At 45.3% G+C, this 20884-nt stretch overlaps 1 protein-coding gene and 1 long non-coding RNA gene across 2 annotated transcripts in view; both read left to right on the forward strand.

Moving 5' to 3' along the window:
* LOC147998796 (uncharacterized) overlaps window positions 1-20884 on the forward strand; it is a 172548-nt gene that overhangs the window by 105955 nt on the left and 45709 nt on the right. The gene's annotated exons all lie outside the window — the stretch shown is intronic.
* On the forward strand, window positions 13662-16308 carry LOC147998797 (uncharacterized). Its single transcript, XR_015643764.1, has 3 exons — window positions 13662-13857; window positions 14921-15106; window positions 15216-16308. It is a non-coding gene; the product is annotated as an uncharacterized LOC147998797 (long non-coding RNA).

Consider the following 20884-nt stretch of genomic DNA (forward strand, 5'->3'; position numbering starts at 1 on the left):
AGAATATGTAGAGAATGGGGAGAGTCTACCACAGAGGTCACCCCTAGACGGCCAGTCTCCTGCTTTCCGTAAAGCACAATGAGACCCGGTCCCTTTAAACTTAATTTTTTTTTCCATACTGTTGGCCAATAGGCAAATGCTCTGGTTTCTTTTCTGTGTCCTGGACCAAGGATTGACATACTTTTTCTATATGGGGCCAAATAGAAATTATTTTAGGCTATGTGGGCCAAATAGTTTCTGCAACTCTTCAGCTCGGTAATAATGTAAAAGCAGCCATAGACAGAAATATAAGGAAGGCCAGCTGCTGTGGAAGTTGGCATGGCGTTCTCTCCAAGAGTTACCCTATGATCCAGCTACACTACTGCAAGGTATGTAAGCATAAAGTTTCCAGCACATCCACACTTGTCCCCACAGGATTCACATGGGGCTTGTCATAGACTAAGACAAGCCAAGATGCTCATTGTTGGATAAAGAAAACACACACATACATGCCACATATATACATACATAAACACACACACCCACACCCACACCCCCCCCCACACACACACACTCCCAATGGGTGTTTTGTTTGTTTAGCCAGTTCTGTCCTATGCAGGAAAAACAGATAGAAGCAGAACTTACCACACTAAGTGAAATAAGCCAGGCTCAGAAAAACAAAGAAAAGGGAGAGAAGAAAGAACAACACAAAATAACCCAAGAAATCAGGTCATGAAAGCAGACAGCAGAGAGAAACAGAAGTGCATGTGCTCAGCGTGCATTACATACGAAAAGGAAAAGCATTGTGCTGTACAGTTAATATGCAATTTTAAACAAATTCCACAGGCAGTGAGTTGTATCAAACTCTCACTGAAGTACCAACTTTTTATACTTACTACACCACAAACTATTCTTCTTTTGTTTTTTATTCAGCCATTTAGGGAATGTAAGATCTCTTATCTCACAGGCTAGCTGTAGAAAAACAGAAGTCTAGATTTGCCTTCTGGCTGTAGTTGACTGACTCTGCCCCAGATCTGTATTTCCAGTCCTTGTATAGACATCTTTCTCTGTTTTGTTCTAAAGTCCTCAGTAAATCTTTTACTCAAGTTGAGACTAACATCTTCCTGATTGTTGCCTTCTACCAAGGGATGCTGGAGAAGGAAAAGGGAACAGAGAGAGCGGAAGAGCCACTACTGTAGCCAGCAAGGGTGCTGGCCCTTCTCCAGGTCCCACACACCAGCCTTTGTAACTCCTGTGCCAGGCCCTTCCTCCTCTTCTCCTCGGAACTTTCCTTGACTTGTGTCTACTCCACGTCATGGTGTCATTGCCTGCCACTGATCACCACCTCCCCTCTGCCTTCCACTCCATAAGCAGATCTTCAAGGTCTTGGATGATCCCAGCTCTCTTCTGACTTGTAGTGGACATGACTCTCTCTGGCTGAAATGCTCTCATGATTTTGGAAGCTCATCCTGGTCTTCTTTGTGTCGTTCCTTCCTCTTCCTGGCTTGGAAGTTCATTTCCTGGCTCAGGGTCTCTTCTCTTCCTAGTCTCTTCTCTTGATCCCGTGCTTTCTCTTTGACAACACGAGTCCATGTCTCTGGCTTTTACTTCTCCAGTGTCTTAAAGGTCTTCAAATGTTACATGTTCCAAACCAGACTCATTCACTTAACCTACTGCCCATACAGTTACTAAATACTTGCACCAGTCACTAAAGATCAAGAGAACAATTTTGTGTAAAATGGGAGTCCCTGCCCTTGGCATATAGTCTAATGAAAAAGACTAAATTTTAACACCTCTCAGTACCCACAGCTCATCTCTCTATCAAAATGGCCCCTTCCCATTGTTCTTGTCTAGGTATTTGGATAGCTAACAAGTCCTGGAAGTCAGTTCTTTTAACATTCCCACTATCAACTCCCCACAACCTTCTAGTCTGGTTGGTTTACCCCATGTATTTCTTGACTCAGGTTCCCCTCAACCTGACTGTGGTGATTTGAATAGGTTTGGATCCTACACATTCATGTGTTTGAATGCTTGGTCCACAGGGACTGGCACTATTAGGAGGTGTGGTCTTGTTGGAGTAGATGTGGTCTTGTTGGAGGGAGTGTGTCACTGTTGGGGTGGACTTTCCTCCTGGCTGCCTGCAAAAGACAGTCCCCTTCTGTTGCCTGCTGGTCAAGATGTAAAACTCTTGACCTCTTCCCCAGTACTATGCCTGCCTGAACACTGTCATGCTTCCCACTATGATGATAATGGACGGAACCTCTGAAACTGTAAGCCAGCCCCAATTAAATGTTGTCTTTATAGGAGTTGTCTTGGTCATGGTGTCTCTTCACAGCAATGAAACCCTAACTAAGACACTGAGAGCTACTTTCTCAGGCCTCTTTCTCTGTATCTCCTGATGGATCCCTGATTCATCTACTGTTAACCTCTTACAAAGTACATATTTCTATGGTAAAGCTTTCACATTGCCACCCTGAGTCTTGTTTCCATGCAGGGAACCATGCTTTCAGGAACCTATCTGCCCTGCTAACTCCTGCTGGCTTGCCTTCCACACTGCTCTCCACATGGAATTCCCCTTCCTGGAGTGTGTAACCCTGAATTCCCATCACACTCTTTCCGACCTTGAGCTCATCTCTTTTCTCTGTCAGGCATACTAAAGTAAACTTTTGTGTTTGGGTGGTTTAAATTTACCCTTTGGAATTCCACCCTATCATTACTTCTCTGGCAAGGCCTTTTTGGATTTCTGCAGACAGGTGTTTGAACACTCCTTATGGTGTTTGCAATTATTTCTGAAGGTTGAATACTTTGGTTGATGTCTGTCTTCTCAGTGGTTCTCCAAGACAGGGATTTTTGCTTTGTATTCAAATTCTACTGTAGACTTCTAACACAGAGCTGGACAGAAAGGAGGTGTCTGATAAGTACTTGTTAGCCAGTAGATAGAAGGATGCTTGGTAACTACTGTGAACCAAGGGATAGCTGGAATGAAGAATGGATGAAAAGCAGCACAATTTCTCAGCCCAAAAATCACTTTTCCTGCCCTTTCCAGGCCGCTCAGATGCTGCCTTCTCTGATCCTCATGGTGGGAATTTGCCTCTCCCTGCCTTCTCTGCATTGTGGCTGCCCCAGTTGTAATTATCTTGTTCCTTTCTCTACTGTGTTCACAGCAGCTGTGTCCTTGAGGTCCAGAGGTTTCCTGACTTCCAGGACCAATCTTGTTCGCCTCTGTATCTTCCAAGGCTCAAGAGAGACTTGAAGCATTTCTTCAGATGGTCCAAGTCTTTCTGAGACATCCTCCAAACATGATGTCACAGCCACCCAAGGGCTGAGAAGGGACATCTACCTCGTTGACCACTGTCATTTCCCTGTACAGCCACCAGAAACAGTCCTTTTCCTTGCCTTCCTATAAATCTTAGCACAACGATTCATTGTCCTGATTCGTGATTTCTGAGTTGCTGGTGGTTCGATGAGTTTATTACCGTGTCACGTCACTGCCCGGGGGATCCGTTTCAGCCCTGCTCACAGCTTTGTTACATCTACCTTTCTAAGAATGTCCTTGCCTGTGCTCTAAAATCAATACTTATGTTCACAAGAACTGAGCTACTTCTAAACTGTAAAAACCCACTCTTTACTAAAGTTTGATGACCAAGACAGGAACGCAATAATTTAGTCAGCCCCCTTTCTTCTGCATTGCCCAGAAAAGGCTGGGGGTGTGACTTAAGACTTCACCTGACATGTGCAAGGGTGTGGCATTGGCATCAAAGAAAAGAGAAGGGGGGATGGAGAGAAAGAGAGAAATGAGGAGAGAAAGAGAGAGAGAAGAGAGAGACAGAGATAAATTAAGAGAAAGATGAATATATATGTATATATATAGAGAGAGAGAGGGGGATGGGGGAGGGAAGAAGAGAGGGAGGGGAGGGGGAAGGTGAGGGAGAGGGAGAGGAGGGGGGATGGTATACCTGATTTGAGATTTTTACTTTATACATTTTGGCTATGCTTTCATAGCTGTGATTTAGCACGGCTGTTGCTTCGGGATCCCAATGGCATTGGCTTATTACACACTCCAACGTCATTTCTGCTCACTTCAGCATGTTTATCCATGCTGTGTGCGCTAATCTTTTTTTTTTTTTTTGTCTTGTTGGGAGAGTAGGGTGTTCCATTGCACTGAGTATTCTGGTTATCTGAGTTATAGCCGATATGCATTTGACTTTCATAAAATTAACCACACAGTACGGTTTCCTCCATCGCATTTCTATGGTGGTTAATCCTGACTATCGATATGGTTGGGTTGAGAGGCCTCTAGAAGATTCTGAGAGTGCCTGTGCGGGCATTTCAAGAGAGGGTTAAATGTGTGGAGAAGGTCTACCTCTCATGTCAGTAGCATCAACAATAAACTTGGGTCCCAGCTGGAACAAAAAGAGGGAGAGGATATCATAGCCCATCGCTATGAAATTCCCTCTCTCTGCTTCATGGCTGTGGGCTGTGCTTTTTTTCTTCTACCACTCACTTGCTGCCATGACATTCGGCTTTGCTACAGGCTTAAAGCAAAGGAGCCAGCTGACCATGGCCGGGAACCGTGAGCCAAACTTTCCTTTCCAAGCTGTTATCCTGGGCATTTGGTTACAGGGATGAAAAGCTAATGCACACAACAACTAATTGTTCAAAACAACAGGGATGCATTCCAAATACCTGGTCCCATTGCAAGGACTGTCACGTGATTTCTTATATAGTCCTGGCAGACATCCCGCAGCAAAGTGGTTTGGATGAAGAAATCATCACACAGAAATGCTACCTTCATAAGTCCTCAGGACTAAGAACAGCAGGATCAGAATTCTTGACTCCAAAGCCCTTAACTGTACAATACATTTCCCTCCAGAGCGCTGGGGACTAAAACTCGGCGTGCTGGGTCACATGCTCTGTCACTGAAATATGCCTCCATACCTCTACGTATCAATTCTCAATTAATTTCCCTTTTATGATCCCGAGAGCTCTGAGGGCTTTCTTATTTCTTCCAGACAACCATGACAAACTGCCCCTGAGCCACAGTTTACTGGCTAAGGAGCACTGATTGGGTCTTCCTTATTTTTCTTCCTAGTCTTTGGGACCACAGAACCTTCCTAACAAAACACAAGATTCTAGACACAATAGGCTGTGGGGATAGAGAGGTTTGGGGTCATAGAGTTGGTTTTAAATTTTAGCTACAATCCCTTGACAAAAACGTAAGAAACAGAGTCTGCATCTGATATAGGAGGCCTGGATCAACCAGTCCATCAACAAATCTTCATTAAATGCCACTAAATGCAAGGCACCACCATGCTCAGTGCTGTGGGCAGCTGTCCGAGTGGCTCTGGTTTATAGTCGTGCTGCGATTTGCAGCTTCTGATGAAAAAGACTATTTATGGCAGGCCAGAGCGTATGAGGCTGATGGCTGCTAAGTCTGCTTAAGCCTTTAACTGAGATTGCAGCTTTTTCTTGAGGGAAGAGAGAAACAAAAGCAAGCAGCCGTCCCTCCGGTTGAAAGTGTGTAAGTTAAGCTTCGATGTTATGAAACACCGGGGACGGGACTGAAATTGGCTTCCCTGGGAAAACGAGAAGCAAGAGGCCCCATGAGTTCACTATTTCTGCAGGGAGGGGAACGGATGGCATTACAGAAGAAAGACGGGAGGGGCACCATTTTCATGGCGTGTTTCAAGCATGCGTATTTTTTTCCTTTTAAATGACACGGAACTTATCTTGCCATTTGGAAATGTTAACTTTGGAAAGGGCAATTAGCATAGGGACATGTGGAATGGTTGAGCGTGTGAGGATTGTGGGGTGGAGAGAAGAGAAGTGATGGATTGTCAAAACGCTCGTGGCGGCCTGGTGTCAACGATGCCTACCCAGTTTCAAAGAGCAATAGGGGGGGCACAGCGCACATGTCAGGACACCCTGGGGAGCCCAGGGAGACATTTTGTTTGATAGCCTTCTGAACATTTGCAGAGGGAATGGCATAGTAGCAGCAGAGTGCCACCATGGAGGAGAAACCATCCAGAGACACTCCAACCAGAGACTCCATGTTGTAGATTGGGTGTTGGTGACCTCCCAAAATTCCTATGTTGCATCCTCATGCTTTCTATGGGGTAGAGCCTTTGGGAAGCAATTAAGACACAAAATGCACATCCCAAGAAGTCCAAGGGTGCTTCCTCACCTCTTCTGCCATGTGAAATGTAATAGGAAGGCACCATCTCTAAATCTGATCTTGGGCTTCCCGGCCTCCAGAGTGCTAACACATTTTATAGTTGGCTACCAGTCCCTACCTGTCATAGCAATCAGAGTAGACTAAGCACTCGAAACTCCACGGAGTTATCAGGAGATAGACTTTGAAGATCTGCACACGATTCCACACGCACTTTAGCTGAGCTAGGCGTGGCTTGCTAAAGTCTCATAGGGTTGTTGCAACCACGTGCTCTAGGGCTCATGTGCACGGAGTCTGAGTTCTTGCAGTATGACCTGGGCCAAGTCAAGTGATAACTTCTCACGGCTTCAGCATGAAGCAGGGATACGGATGGTGGCCATACTTCAGAGGGGTTTCAGGAAGATGAAACAAGATATGTGGAGGCTACTTAGAGTGGTGTATTCTATGTTCAGAGGAGCTAGCTGTTACCACTGTTATCTGTTATGATTATTGGTCACAATAGTATGGCCGGACTAATAGGACGAAGGGTCAGGTGGGGTTCAGGGCATTTGGCTGTTCCATGAGGGGCAAAGTGACACCAAGTTAGACCAGTCTGAAGGGAGTGAAGCCTCACTGCTGTCATTGTCCTCAATGTCCTCATTTGCTCTTTAGGGAGGTACTACCATCATCTCTAATCAGGGAAGCCAACTATACACAACACTATTTATACATAGAGGAAGCAAGAAGGAAAACAGAGAGGTCTTAGCCTCCAACAGAGAAGTCTAAATGGATATTTAGGGAATTTTGACCCATTATTTCAAACTGCCTTTATCTTAAAAACAAAACAAAACAAACAAAAGAAAAAACAAAGACGCCTATGGGAAGGCAAGAGTCCTTCATCCCCCAGGTAGTATTGCTGGAGACCAATTACAGTTGAGAAGAGGGACTAGGTTTGGAAAAGGATCTTCAAAGTGTGCCAAGGCATGGGTGGGAGGTGCTGTAGGTGCAGATGTCTATTTTTCTGATCATACGTCTTGGTACCCCACATAGGACTGGGGAGCCCCATGGTGGTGTGTTATCAGGTGCAGAAGGAGTGAGCTCCGGTGAAGACAGATTTCCTTAGCTTTGCTGACAAGGTTTGGCCAGACGCTAGCTGTAGGAATGTAGTCCGTGTGCCCCAGTATGGAGCCAGGAATGGTGTCTGCCCTCACAGGATGGAGAGTAGGGAAGAGATCCCAGGATCTTCCTCTCAAGTCTTCAGAGATAGGTGTGGTCTGCTGGATTCCTATTGAAATTGTATCACCAAATCAGCCAGGTGGGAGAAGTCAGTGTGACCTTGTGCTTGTGGGAGAAAGTCACTCCTATGAGACAGCAAGTTGGTGACAATGTACAGGATCCACAGTACAGGGCCTCCTGCTTCTGACAATGGTGTGGTGCTTAGTCAGAGGCCTGGAGGGCGTAGAAGGTAACCACATCAGCTGGGGTGGCCTATTTCTTGGTCGTCGATATTTTAGAGAGTGCTTTGGTACCACAGCATTTGGGAATAGGCACAACTGGGCAGAGGCGGGGGGGGGGGGGATTCCTTTTGTATCTACGTCCTACACCATGAAGGTATCTTAGTTTTTCATTGCATAATCTTCCTATCCTCACATGGCATCCCTGGTCTTAGGAAAGAGTCTGTTTTGGGTAGAAATCTAATAAATTAAACCTAAATTTAGAAAAGAGAAACGTACCCATCATTTCCCCCAATCATTTCCCCCACCATTTCGGTCCACACTGCTAAGCATCGGCAGCCCTTGAACAGCTTTTATGCAGAGCGAGTTTCTTGGGTAGGGGGAATCTCAGTCATTTACCCTAAGATTGATATTGCAGACTCCTTTACTCCTGTAGGAGATTTTGAACTGTGTCTACTGCCCTGTCCACAGTTCTCACTGACCTCCAACGTGTTGGCAGAATTGTGAATTTTCTCCATTTTTGCATCTCTCTGTTGGAGGGTTAGGCAGTCACAGAAGGGTCCCGAGGAAGCTGTGCTGTGTGGCTTTTCCTGCAGGAGATGTGAACTGATTGGTTGGAAACCCTGCTCACCCAACAGAATCTGGGACTTTCCAACCCCCACTCTGCTCTCCTTCCCTCACCGCCCCCATGGGAAAAAAACCTCTAGGCTGTGACCACCCCTCGCCTCGGCATTTCCAGCAACCTGCCTAAGAGCACCCATCCAGGGGTTCAGCTTTTGGGCACAATCCTAGGTCCTAGCTGACATGTCATTGTGCCTTGCCTAAGACCTGTAAAACCCCCTTCTCTTAGCCTGGGTGCACAATTTCCCTCGTCTTGTTCCTTAGGACCAATGAAAGAGTCTAATAAGCCTCCCTTATCTGCTTCTAATCTGGTTTAATCTGGCCTATATTGCATTGGTGGAGAACCTATTGTGAACAAATGGTTATTCACACCAGATAAGACTGAAGAAGTGATTTTACCCAAGTCTAGTTTGGTGAGCCAATGCGTTTATTGGGTTACTTACAAGACTGCAGTGACTCCAAAGACAGCTGTATTCCCCAGAATCCACTGCACCATGGGTGAAAGCTGCATCCCTGGATCCCTGCACCACCTGCATGGAGTGGAGCTGAAGCTGCACCAAGGAGTCTCTTCCCCAGGAACCGTTTGCTGCTTCTGTGTCCTTGGGGAGAGGGGCCTTGCTAACCCTACGCATGCTGTCTGAGTTTCTTCTACCTACTGAGTTCCTCTGGCTCCCTGAGCCGGGTAAACCCCCTCCCTTTGGACAGCAAGAAATGCTCCATTTCGGAAGAGATGGACAGGTACATCACAACCAACTGAGTGAGTATGGCCAGTTGCGCTGGTTTTGCTCTGTCTGTGTAAAAGCAAGCCTGCAGCTCAGGCTAGAGTTGGTAGCCTTGCACCTCCTCATCAGGACATTTTCTCTCTCAGTTTTGGATGCTAGGCCATTCCGATATTATTTGTAAAAGAGCCCTTCAATCAAATACATTGTTATAAAAGTGCCTCCCTTCCAAGAACATGGTTGTTACAAGTATAATACCTATTATGTAAAATCTGTAAGTCAGTGTCATGATGCAGGCTTGTCACCCCAGTTATTCCAGAGGCTATGACCAGAGAATCCCACATTTGAGGGCTGCATGGGCTGGTGAGTATGATCAGGACAGCTTGGGAACTTAGCAAGACCCAGTCTGAAAATAAAAGGAAAAGTAAGAATGAAGCCAGGGCTAGATAGCTCAGAAGTAGTGTCTGTAGTGTCTCGGTAGCACACATAGGGTTAAGTAAAAATCCTGGACCAGAAAACATTTGCTTATAATAGGAACAGCGTTTGGGCCTTAGCATCTCATTTCTCTGTGCTTGGCTCATCTCTCATTTCTTAAGCTCAGCATCGGGTGGATACTGAGCAGGGCTGCAGGAACAGGTCTTGGTATCGGCAACTGGAAGCTACTTAAGAAGCCATCAATGAGACCTGTCCATCACAGGGCTTTGGGAGAAATCCTCCATCCCTCCTAGCTGCAGCCTTTGAAGTAAACAACTCCTGTCCATCTAGAGAGCGCTATCTTCACATTTTCAAATATTGGCTTGTCTGCCATGGACCTGCTGCTCAGGGGAAGAGCGCCTGTGTCTTGCGCCTATGCTTTCTTTGTGGAGAAACACTAAAGAGGTGTCATCCCTTGGAAGAAAAGTGCTGTGGAAACACACATTTTTCTTTCTCACTTTCAGGAAGCATACATTTACCCAGGTCTCTCTCATATTTTTTTTCCCAGCTATTGCATTCTTTTTTTTTTTTTTTTTAGCAAGGGAAGCTGACAGATTTCTCGTCTGTCCTTCTCAACCTAATTTGATCTCTTTGATTTGATCTCTTTGATCTCTTCGTCAAAACCCATGTCTGTGCCATTGGCTTCTCCATGGCAATGCAGAGAGGGTGGTGAAAGTGATCACACCGAGGAGTCTGCTAGAGCACAGACTCTGGGGCAGCCACTCAGATGTGCCAGCGGTCCTTTGTCATCCAATAACCACCACAATCCCCAGTGTATGCAAAGAAGGAAGCAAACCTTTGTGTCAAGGTGAAGTGCAGGGTGGTAGCTTCTGGAGCCATTGGGATTAAGAAGGTGAATACCTTGGTGTTGGGGGTGGGGCGTGGGGGTGGGGTCACATCTCTTCCCTCATTCCTGGCAGTCTTCGGTGGAGGTGATAGATATTTCTAACTACCTCTGGGGAGCAAACATTGGCTTTCCCTTTATCATTTTGTTATGTAGATCATTTCCCGTTAGATCATGTGAAATTAATACCACACTGGATATGATGGTGCCAAGAAGTTTTACTATGAGGCTGATCCTGATCGTGTGTTATTTTTACTTTTATGTAGGCTCCAGTAAGAAACCTTTGGCAAAACAGAATACGTAGAAAAAAATGTCACCAGTTGTTTATGCCCTTTAATCTCCTCTTTTCAAAACACCACTAGATGACAGCAAAGAAAAGGTATAGATCCCGAGGGACAGAGAAAGGGAGAGAAAATGACATTAGACAAGAAGGACCTGAAACTGGAAAGCTGAAGGCTGTCCCAGTGAAGGGGAAGCTAAGGGGGAATGGGCCAGCTGTAGCTAGGAACTGTGGGAAAATCAGCAGCTGTCAGAACTGGGAGCTGACGGAAATGGTGGTTAAGACTCTTTGAACATGATAGGTTTTCCCAGGCCCAGTTGTGCTCCATCCAAAGACCCAGGGTGAGTGAGAGACACTTGTGGTTACTGAAGATGAAGCTGAGACAGTAGCTCCTGAGCTCACAACGAGTGAAGCTGGAGAGCTCACCAGTATAAGCAAAGTAGAAGCAAGCTTTATTAAGAACGAGAGCAAGACATTAAGGGAAAGTGAACCTCTCAAGAGTTAGAGGGGCTCTTAAGAGAGGAGAAAGCTGATGGACTTCCTTGTTACATAGCGCTATCTATGGCAGGCACACTGGACGAAGGCTGAAGGAATTGCTAAGAGATTGGTCTCTTCCTCAGACATATGGCTAGCTGAGCCGATAGGCGGCTGGCGTACCCACGGGATGACCCTCGCTTGTCTGGAGATGGCGATGAGCTGCGGATGCACAAGCCAGCACCAGGTGGCCTGAGCATCAGTGGAGGGTGGGAGATCTCATCACAGGAGATCCTTGCTCCAAGTCTGAACAGCCAACAGCTCTCCTGCCCCCCTGATCCTTTCCGACACACACTCCGTTACTGGATAGTTGAGCCAGAGGGAGACCAGAACTGAAGGAATAGTGGGAACCAACGAGACCAGCATTGAGTTGGATGGCTCAGGTCTAAGAATGAATCTGCTTCTGGGTGTTTCCTGTGATCTGATTCCCCAAGTATCTGCTCTCTGTTGATTAGTCTTCTGTCACCATGATAAATACCAGAGAAAAACAATTGAAAATGTGGGAAGCTTTACTTCGGCTCAAGCCTTTGGAGATTTCCGTCATCAATAGACTGGCTCTGTTGAATTGGGCCTGTAGTTAAGTTGAGCCTCGTGGCAGGGAACACCTAGTTAAGCAAACACAGTTTAGCCCGCGGCAGACAGGACCCAGTGAGACAGCATGCCTACATGAATGGGCTTCTGTCTCCTGCTTTTCTCCATCTTCATCCCCCACCCCCAGCCTATTGAGTGGTATTCTGCACATTTAGGGCACATGGTCTTCCCTCAGTTACTGTCCCATATGCCAAGTGTCCCTGGAAATTGTCCCTCACAGACACACCTAAGAGTGTCCCTTATTAAGCTCCTAGGTGTGTTGTCGACTTGACACTCAAGCCAACACAGCCTATAAGCAGGGAACTAGTGTGTCCCTCCCAAGAAGACCACCCTTTAATGACTTGTCCCCGCTCAGTAACTACACCTCAGGTCACCCACTGGAAATCCCTGTGCTTGAGCTCAGGGCTCACAGCGCAGGAGCAGCTCTCCCCTGTGAGAAGATGGCCTAAGATCAGCAGGCAGAAGTGCGCCTGCATCTGCTAGCTTAAGAGAGGCTCAAAGGTGGAGCAGCAATGGAGAGCCGCAGCAGAGCTAAATCAGCCTTCAGATGGGTCAGAAGGCCTCCTAGGACACCGTGCAGAAGTGGAGCGGGACCAGGGCACAGGCCAGATGTGGTGGGGCCCAGCTGCAACCCCAGCATTAGGGAGGCCGGGGCAGGGAAATGAAGTGTTTAAAGCAAGCCAGGGCTGCAAAGCCAGACTCTATGTATACATGTAAAAAACCAAATGGAGACAATGACGAGAAAATGACAGGTACAACATGTGACATTCAACCAAAACAAAGGTTTGCGTCCTTCCGGGGATGTTACAGATGCCTCTGGCAATCTGCTAAGGCCTTTGGATCCCTCCTCAAACAAATTGTTTTTCTTTTAGTTAAAAAAAAAATCCTTTTGACAGCAATAGATTTTCTTTTTAGAACAGTTTTGGGGTTTTTTAAAATTATTATTATTAGTTTTTTTTTTTTTGCAAATTGGAAAGGAGGAGATGAAAGGGTTAAAAACTGAATCGCGGTTAGGGATTTAGCTCAGTGGTAGAGCACTTGCCTAGCAAGCTCAAGGCCCTGGGTTTGGTCCTCGGCTCCAAAAAAAAAAACAAAACCAAAAAACAAAAAAACAAAAAAAAACTGAATCGCTTTTGCATACTGTCTTTTTACATACTATATTCTATATCAGCTATATCATTATACTATATTATTATATTAGATTTCTATACCAGTTTCATTGAAATAATCAACAACATAGTGACACGGGAATGTGAGGTTTTAAGCAGTCTCGTCAGACCCAAAAGCAACCCCCTGTAGCTGTGGAGCACCAAAAATGTGATAGATGTTTGCATTAGTATGCGTTCAAATCAAACGTCTTACATCTTCTTGGTGACCAGGAGACTAGGTTTAATCATTGGTTTACTCAATTATGTTGTCTTGAAAACCACATATGCATATCAGTTTTAGAAAAGAGCAACCATTTTTGAAGGTAATTAGCAAGCATAACTTTTATTTTCAATCGGAGAGAAGAGACCAGTGCAAACAAATTCCGTGAGATCCTCAGAGGGAAGAGTGAGTAACTTCAAAATAGCAAGCTCAGCTTCCCTGGCACTGTACAGTTTGCCATCCCACAATTTCACACCTTCTCCGTGATTCTCACAGCGACCTCCAAAGAGGGGAGTCACTTTATAAATCAGACACTAAGGCAAGAATCAAAATCAGGTCCTCAGACTCTATCAAGTGAGGCTTGATGATAGGCCCGGAAAGAGAGAACGTCTATGAATCCCAGGGATGCTCAGGGTCTCGGGGACCTACAGCCAACGTTCACAGGAAGTGGAACTGCTATTTGAAGCTTAGCTCTCAGGCCAGAATTAAAAACTGCAGGAGCTGTTGAGCACAGGTCAGCTTGGACAGCCTAGGAGCCCAGGGAATGCCAGAAGGCAGCTCTTTGCTGCTGTCCCATACTGATGTAATTATTTCCACGCTCCCCACCTCCAGCAAGACTTTACCCCATTGCTCTTCTCTTTGCTAGTGTGGTAAGCTGCCAAAGGTCTTACTTCAGACATCCTCATTGCCGTGACAGAGCTGTCAGTCATGATGGCTGGTTTCCTTCTTCACACAGTTTGGCCAAGACTTGTGTAACATGCCTGGGCACAGTGGTTCTCCAAAGGAAGATGCACAGAGTCCAGGCTTAATTGGGCACTTATTGCAGACTATCTCAGTTGGAGGTAAAAAGCTACTCTTTTTTTCCCCCTTAGTTCGAAAACATTAAGCATTTGTCTGGAGTTGCTAGGAGCTATTTTCTCTGATATATGGAGAAAAATTCTCTGACGTAAAATAGAAGGATATTAAAATAGATACAGTGGAAATGAAGTGCAAAGAGGAGAGAAAGAATGGAGTTGTTGGGGATTCATCTATGGGGAGCTGGGAAGAGAAGGAATGCAAATAAAGAAGTGGAGAGGAGAGAGGAGACAGGAGAGAGAAGGGAGGGGAGAGAGGAGAGGGGAGGGGAGGGGAAGGGAGGGGAGAAGAGAGGAGAGAAGAGGAGGGGAGGGGAGGGATTCCTGGGTCTTTGGTGGGTTTCATGTCCCATTCTGGGTCTGGTCTCTGAAATTTCTTTCTTTATTATGCAAGTCAATACAGTGTCCTTTGCACCCAACAAAGCCATTAATTCCTTCCTTCTTAAACCAAGTTGTTTCTTACTCTTGAGTGGCAGGGTCCTGGCTCCTAATCAAGAGACCCCGGGCATTGTCAGATGTCAGTATGCGCTTACAGCCCCCTGCCTTATTAAGGCTTTTAATGAGAAGATGCTGGATCATGGGGACCCTCTAAGCTATACACTCTTCCCACACAGCTTTGCCCGGATCTTCTCCCTTAATCCTAACGTGTCATCTGTTCCTTTATCCACAGTATTACCCATTTTTTCTCATCGTTGTGACCAGAACACTCAACAGAGTAGGTAAATTAGAAATAAGGGTTCACTTTGGCTTGCAGTTTAAAGTCGCCGTCCATCATGGTGAAGAAGAATTAGTGCTAGGCGTGTGCGACAGCTGGTCACAAGAGAACGCAACCAGGAGGCAGAGAGATGAACTCTGAGGATCCACTGTCTCCTCCCTTTCCCTGTCTAACAGTCCAGGACTTCAGCTCATGAGGTGGTGCCGCTCACATTCAGGGTCAATCTGACCTCTACTATTAAAAGTCTCTGGGGCCTCTTTCAATGGCAGTTAGAGGTGTATGTCTCCTGTGTGATTTCAAATCTGGTCAAGCTGACGATGAGCATTATGTTTACAGAGCACCAATTTGATGGGAACAGAATCCAGCAGATTGGATAAGGACATGACCTATTGTGAGCCAGTGAGGACCCTCCAAGCTCCCCAGAGACCCTCTACACACTCTTCACACAGCTGTGCCTGGAACTGTTTCCCATTTCCTGAAACAAACGGGAAGTCATGAGGAAGGTGTGACCATTATGGCCAGGTCTGGAAAAACCCTTGTGGGTGGTGTAGATGGGTAAAGAGGAAGATATCTGTCTACAGGGTGGAAGGAAAGCATGTGGATTTGGCTGTAGCTGTGGTTCCTTTTGTAGGGAGAAGCCTGATACCAGCAGAGGTTCAACCTGTACCGTGATGGGAGACTCTTGCTGTCCGGCTAGGCTGTCTTGTCATCAGCCCTCAGTTACAGTGCTGGAGGTGGAGAGAGGCTGTCCACAGTTGTGTCTTCATGGTACAAGGATTCTTCCATCCTCAACCTGAGGCACTGGCTTACACAGTAGTTTTAGACCCAAGAAGACCTGGGAAGCTGGGAGACCTGACAGTGTCACCACAGGCAGGAGTCAGTCAAAGCTATATGCTAGTTCCACACTAGGACCACTGGTATCTTTGTTGATGTGTCTGCTCAGGGATCACTGCTAGTTTATGGGGTGCTCTGGCACCCCGTTTGCCTTCCTAGAGCCTTGCACACTACCTACAGTAGGAATCTGTCCCCTGTCCCAGACCTTCTTCCCATTACAATTTCTCATAGGAAAATCTAGACTTTCCCTCCATGGTCTCCTTTTCTTTTCTTTTTTCTTTTTTTTTGTACCAGTTCAGTGGGTTAAGATGAGCAGCTTCCCACGAAGGAAAAAAGAAAGCGCTAGTTTTCACTAGCCTGGGGACCAAAGATTTAACTTTGCTGTTGTGTATCCACTGAGTAAGCTTTCTTCTGTAGAATAATTTGATGCAGAGAGATCTCTTTATCAACATGACCGGAAACTGAAATGCCCTAAACACACAGGTTTGCAGTTCTTATTTTCCTTCTAAAGCAAACATGGTCTAAACCAGAACAAAACCAGAAAATCTGTCACTGTTAGACTTTCAGTAAACTAAATTGGTTTGGCCATTATCTTAACCATCCAAGCCTGTGCCTTCTCGTCTGCACACCGTAGCAAGTAGGAATGTATCAGATATCCTCCGCCTCATCTTGATTTCTATATGCTGACAGCTTATAGCTATACATCCTTGCCAAAAAGAAAACTAGACATGGTTATACGTGTTAAAAATAAAATAAGAGTCTCCAAAACTCACAAAGCCCACCTTCTCCAGGAAGCCTTCCAAGAATCAAGTAGTGATTGAGATAGTGAGACACTGATAGCCTGTTGTGTTCTGAGTTCATGTGGTTATCAATAAACAATAGAATAGTAATAACAACAACAATAACAATTATGGCAATGCTGAATTAAGGTGCAAATGAAACACAGAGCTAAAAAAGTTTAGATTTAAGTTTCCGGTTCCCTCACTTGCATAATCCCTACTCAAGGACCCAAAAAGGGTGCCAGCAGCATCTTTACAAGGTCTCATGTTCTGTAAACTTTGCTAAAGAAAAATATTCCCACTAAAGTCTAAGGTCTGCTGTCCCTTTTCATGCCAACTCTCCCCTTGTCAAAGTTCACCTCTACCACATGGCTTGGTAGTGACCATGAGTAGATTCACTGTCCTCCTAAGCTGAATGGAAGATGCATTCGTCTGAGTTTAGTGGGTATACTTGTGGCATCTAGGGAAATTCCCACTGTCCTCTGGGACAGTGTACAGAAACAAGGACATCAACAAGTGATTGGTGGGCACTGTTCTCTCAGAATGAATTGAAGATTAATCACATCATGAGACAACCTGAAGTATTCTGAACTCTCTTAGCTCACATGGAAAAGAGAGTCCTTAGAGGATTTTCCATATTTGACCACAGCACTAAGAATGGCTACCTCACTATAAATAACAAGTCATAACACTGAAGGAAAGTTTTTCCTGGACTTTATCAAGAGTAAGAAATTGGCCAGCTAGGCTAGATAAAGGCACTGGGCTATCTTCATATTTTTCGTTTTTCTGATTAACAATAGAAAAAAAAAATTGTCGCCCTATGAAGGAGTGGTTGAAAGTATATAAACACAGAGGCAAACACATTATAAAGGTGTGTCAGCAGGGCCTTATCAGAAGTTTTACCCTCAATGTTTTTATGTTTTCAGCATTTGTCAGTCCTATCATCTCTTTCCTGTTTCTGAGTGAATGAGAACTTCACTCTGAAGTTGGCACCCATAGCTCCTGGTTGAGGTTGTTCCTAAGTTCCTCATCCATATCAGGCTCTACACAACTGGACGTAGCGCTGGAGGAAACTCGGGGAAGGCAGAGGCTGTGGGTTTCTCTCTCATTACTCAGTCATCGGGATGACCTAAAGCTACCCTCTGGTCCTTAAATGTATTATGGATCAATGTGAGTGAGTGGGTCTTCCTCATCCTTAAATATCCACTCCTGTTTTAGCAAAGCTACTTTTCAATGTCAGTGGTTCTGGCAAACATTGTAGGTAAAGGACTGGCTGGGGGTGGAGGGGATTGTATGCTGTCTACCTCAGTTCCGGAAGTTGCTTGCTTTCCGGAAGTTAGGTTGCTGGTCCAAACTGCCCCATACCTGCATGGAGAAAGGTAAACCTTTTTTTCCTGAGTAGTGTTTGGATTTCAGTGGGATAAAAACATCCCCTTCTGTGGGCTATTAACTTTAGATTTCTTGGGAAGGAAGAAAGAGTATCCTTGTCGTTGTTTTTGAGCGAAAATGGTCCTCATAGGCTCAAAGGGAGTGGCGCTACTGTGATAAGATGTAGCCTTGTAGGAGTAGGTGTGGCCTTGTTGGAGGAAGTGTGTCACTGGGGGTGGGCTTTAAGGTTACAAGCACTTAAGACAGGCCAATGGTTTCTCTCTGCCTGCTGTCTGTGGATCCAAATGTAGAACCCTCAGCTACCTCTCCAGGACCATGGCTGCCTTGCATGCCACCAGGCTTCCCACCGTGACTATAATGGACTGAACCTCTGAACTCGTAAGCAAGCCCCAATTGGTGTCTCCTTGCAGCAATAGAAATCCTAATTAAAACAGAATTTGGTACAGGGACTCCGGTATTGCTGTGATAGGCTTGATACTTTTGTTAGGAGGAATGTGGCCGTTGGGACTTTGGAATAGGAAAGCAGTTGAATGCTTTTAGTGGGGATAAGAGGACCATCCTAGTTGAAGCACCCTCAGTGACGCTGAGGGTGATTTGAACTGCGGGGGCCTGGCTCAAGAGGTTTCAGAGGAGAAGAATATTATTACATGGTCTAGAGACTGTTCCTGTAATATTTTGGGGAAGAACGTGGCCCTTGTCAAATTTGTTTTTAAAGAAAGTTCTACCTGAGACTCGATTTAAAGGTTTTAGATCAAAAGCTTTGCTAGAGGATATTTTCAGGCATTTACTGTCTGCACTGTATTTACTGTGTTGCTTGGTCATTACTGACCATGCTTCTGTGACTCTATAATGAAAAGGATCAAGTCAGGAAGCTGCACTCCTCCATGGCCTCTGAATCAGCTCCTGCCTCCAGGTTCCTGTCCAGGCTTCCTGCAGAGACGGCTACAATGTGAAAGTGTGGGCCACATCCACCTTCTCCTGCCTAACTTGCTTTTGGTCATGGTGTTTCACCCTAGCAATAGAAACCCTAACTAAGACTGGACTCATCTTCTAAGGTAGACAGGGCCAGCCTTACTGAATAGGAGATCCTCCACAGACAGCATGACTTGAAAGGGAAACACGTGTTGACATTTATCTGAAAAGGTTCCCCTCCGTTGGTGGTAACTAACGATCTTTATATACTGTCTTAAAACATGAGCGTCTTCAAGACCTATCAGACGGAGTAGTTCTCTCTACGTTTGACAAGGCGCCTCTAGCTCGATGACTTTCCTCACCCCACTTCAGACAGAGAATAAGTCCGTAGAAATCTTAGCTCTCTCCCTGCGCATTTCTCTAGCTTGTTTAGCAGTAACAGATGGTCAAGCAGGCAGAGAGAAAATAGGAACTGAGCGTCTTTACTCTTTCCCTCCCATCACCTACGAGAGTCTAACTCATTAGACTCACAGTCTAGTCCTCCAGCAGATAAGATGGGAGGTGAGGTTTCTCCTCAGCCTCCTCTTTCCCCAACTCCCAAATCTATGCTCCCAGTAACCCAGTGGTCTTTTTCTCACCTTTATTACTGGATCCATCAGGATGAATCATTTTGAAATGTAACTACACACAAATGTCTAGAACCTCACAGATGGGTAGCTTTCAGATTTCAGTCTCTTTCAGTCGGTGTTTAATTAAGCTTGTTTATGTGAAGGGCATATGATGGAGGAGTACCGTGAAGAAATGGTCTTCTTCAGAGAGGTAGCATACGTCAGCTAATGGCATGCACAATTTACCTTGCTAATTCCTTTTAAAAGAAAATTATCTCTGTGTGCTCAGTTTCTCATCCATGTAATAGGTGTAGTGAAACTCTGCAAGGGAACTAGCTGCTGGTTTGCCTTTGAGTCCATCCCTGAATTTCTCTGTTCTCTTGGGGGAGCTCATTTCCCAGGACCTTTGGTCACCCAACCATTTATGCAGGGTTAGCCAATAGGAAGCCTTGATATAGGTAGGCTGGTAACAGAAAGGGAAGGTCAGGTCTGTGCACATGTTACCCTGAGCATTGCCAGATTTTATAAGCTAAGTGGGGTTGGACCTACCTGGTCAGGGCTTGAGTAAGAGAAAGAGAGAAGGCAGGTATCCCTTCTTGTTCATGCAGCACACTGGCTGTGGTTTCCACCAGTGCCTACCAAATAACCCTCTTCTACAGTCCTAGCTTCTCTGTGCAGTCTTCATAGCAGCCGTGGCTAATGTTGGTTGGTCCCAGGTTTTGAACATTACAGACTGTGTCTTCAAACACTGGCTCCCTAGCCTCAGGGTTGGTGGCCTTTCCCTAGTTTGCTCCTCACAGCTTCTGGTCTCTCGGCATTTCTGCCACAACTGTGTCCTTTTATTCAATTCTGTGTATTGGAAAAACCTGACGAGGTTTCTATTTTCCTGGAGGTAACCTGAGTGACTCTTAAAGATAACAAATCCCCAAGGAGGGCTGAGTTAAGGTATGTAAGGGTTTAATGTTGTTCTGGAACACAGCAGGTGTCTAGTAGATAGCGACTGTCAGCACTGACCTTTCTCATCAATGATTCAGAGTTCCTGTGCATGGATAATTTTTTTTCTTTTAATCTTAGTGGTTAAAACATGACATCACTTAGAGAAATCCTCAATGGCCACACCTGCTGGGAAAGACTACTGAGCATCTCGAGCTCATACGCACTCTCCAGTTTCCATGGAAACCAAGCCGAGAAGCCTAGAAAATAGGTAGATTCAGGTCTGTGTGATTATCTTTCGAACCCTTTAACACTCAAGCAGACTGCTATTACAAGGTATTATATTGTTTACTTAATATCTTTTTAAAAATACGACCCAACAGATACCGGCTCTTTCTCTATGAGGAAGATGGCATGAAATATAGGATTTTTCTTTTTCTTTTCTTTTCTTTTCTTTTCTTTCTTTCTTTCTTTCTTTTTTTTTTTTTTTTTTTTTTTTTTTTTTTTTTTTTTTTTTTCGCTACAGCACAGTCCCTATCACAGCCCCAGTACCACTGATTCCAGGGCAGCTGTCACTGTGCTTATCTGCCACATTGCTGGACAAACCTACCCCATTTTCCTGTGTCTGTTCAAATGCTGTTTATTGTTTTCTGCTAAGACACAAAAGCAAAGAAATAACTAAACATATTATGTTAAGCAAAATTCCGGAATGCAGGAGGACCGATTGAAATCTCAATTACCATCCTGGCAGCGAGGGCTCAGCTGGAATGGAAAATATTACATTTCTCTGTGTTGGAGTGGGGAGGCAGGAAGGATTCTTGGGTCATTTGATTACAAACCAAATC

Source organism: Rattus norvegicus, chromosome 19 (genome assembly GCF_021556685.1).
Source record: "Rattus norvegicus strain SHRSP/BbbUtx chromosome 19, alternate assembly SHRSP_T2T, whole genome shotgun sequence".
Lineage (NCBI taxonomy): Eukaryota > Metazoa > Chordata > Mammalia > Rodentia > Muridae > Rattus > Rattus norvegicus.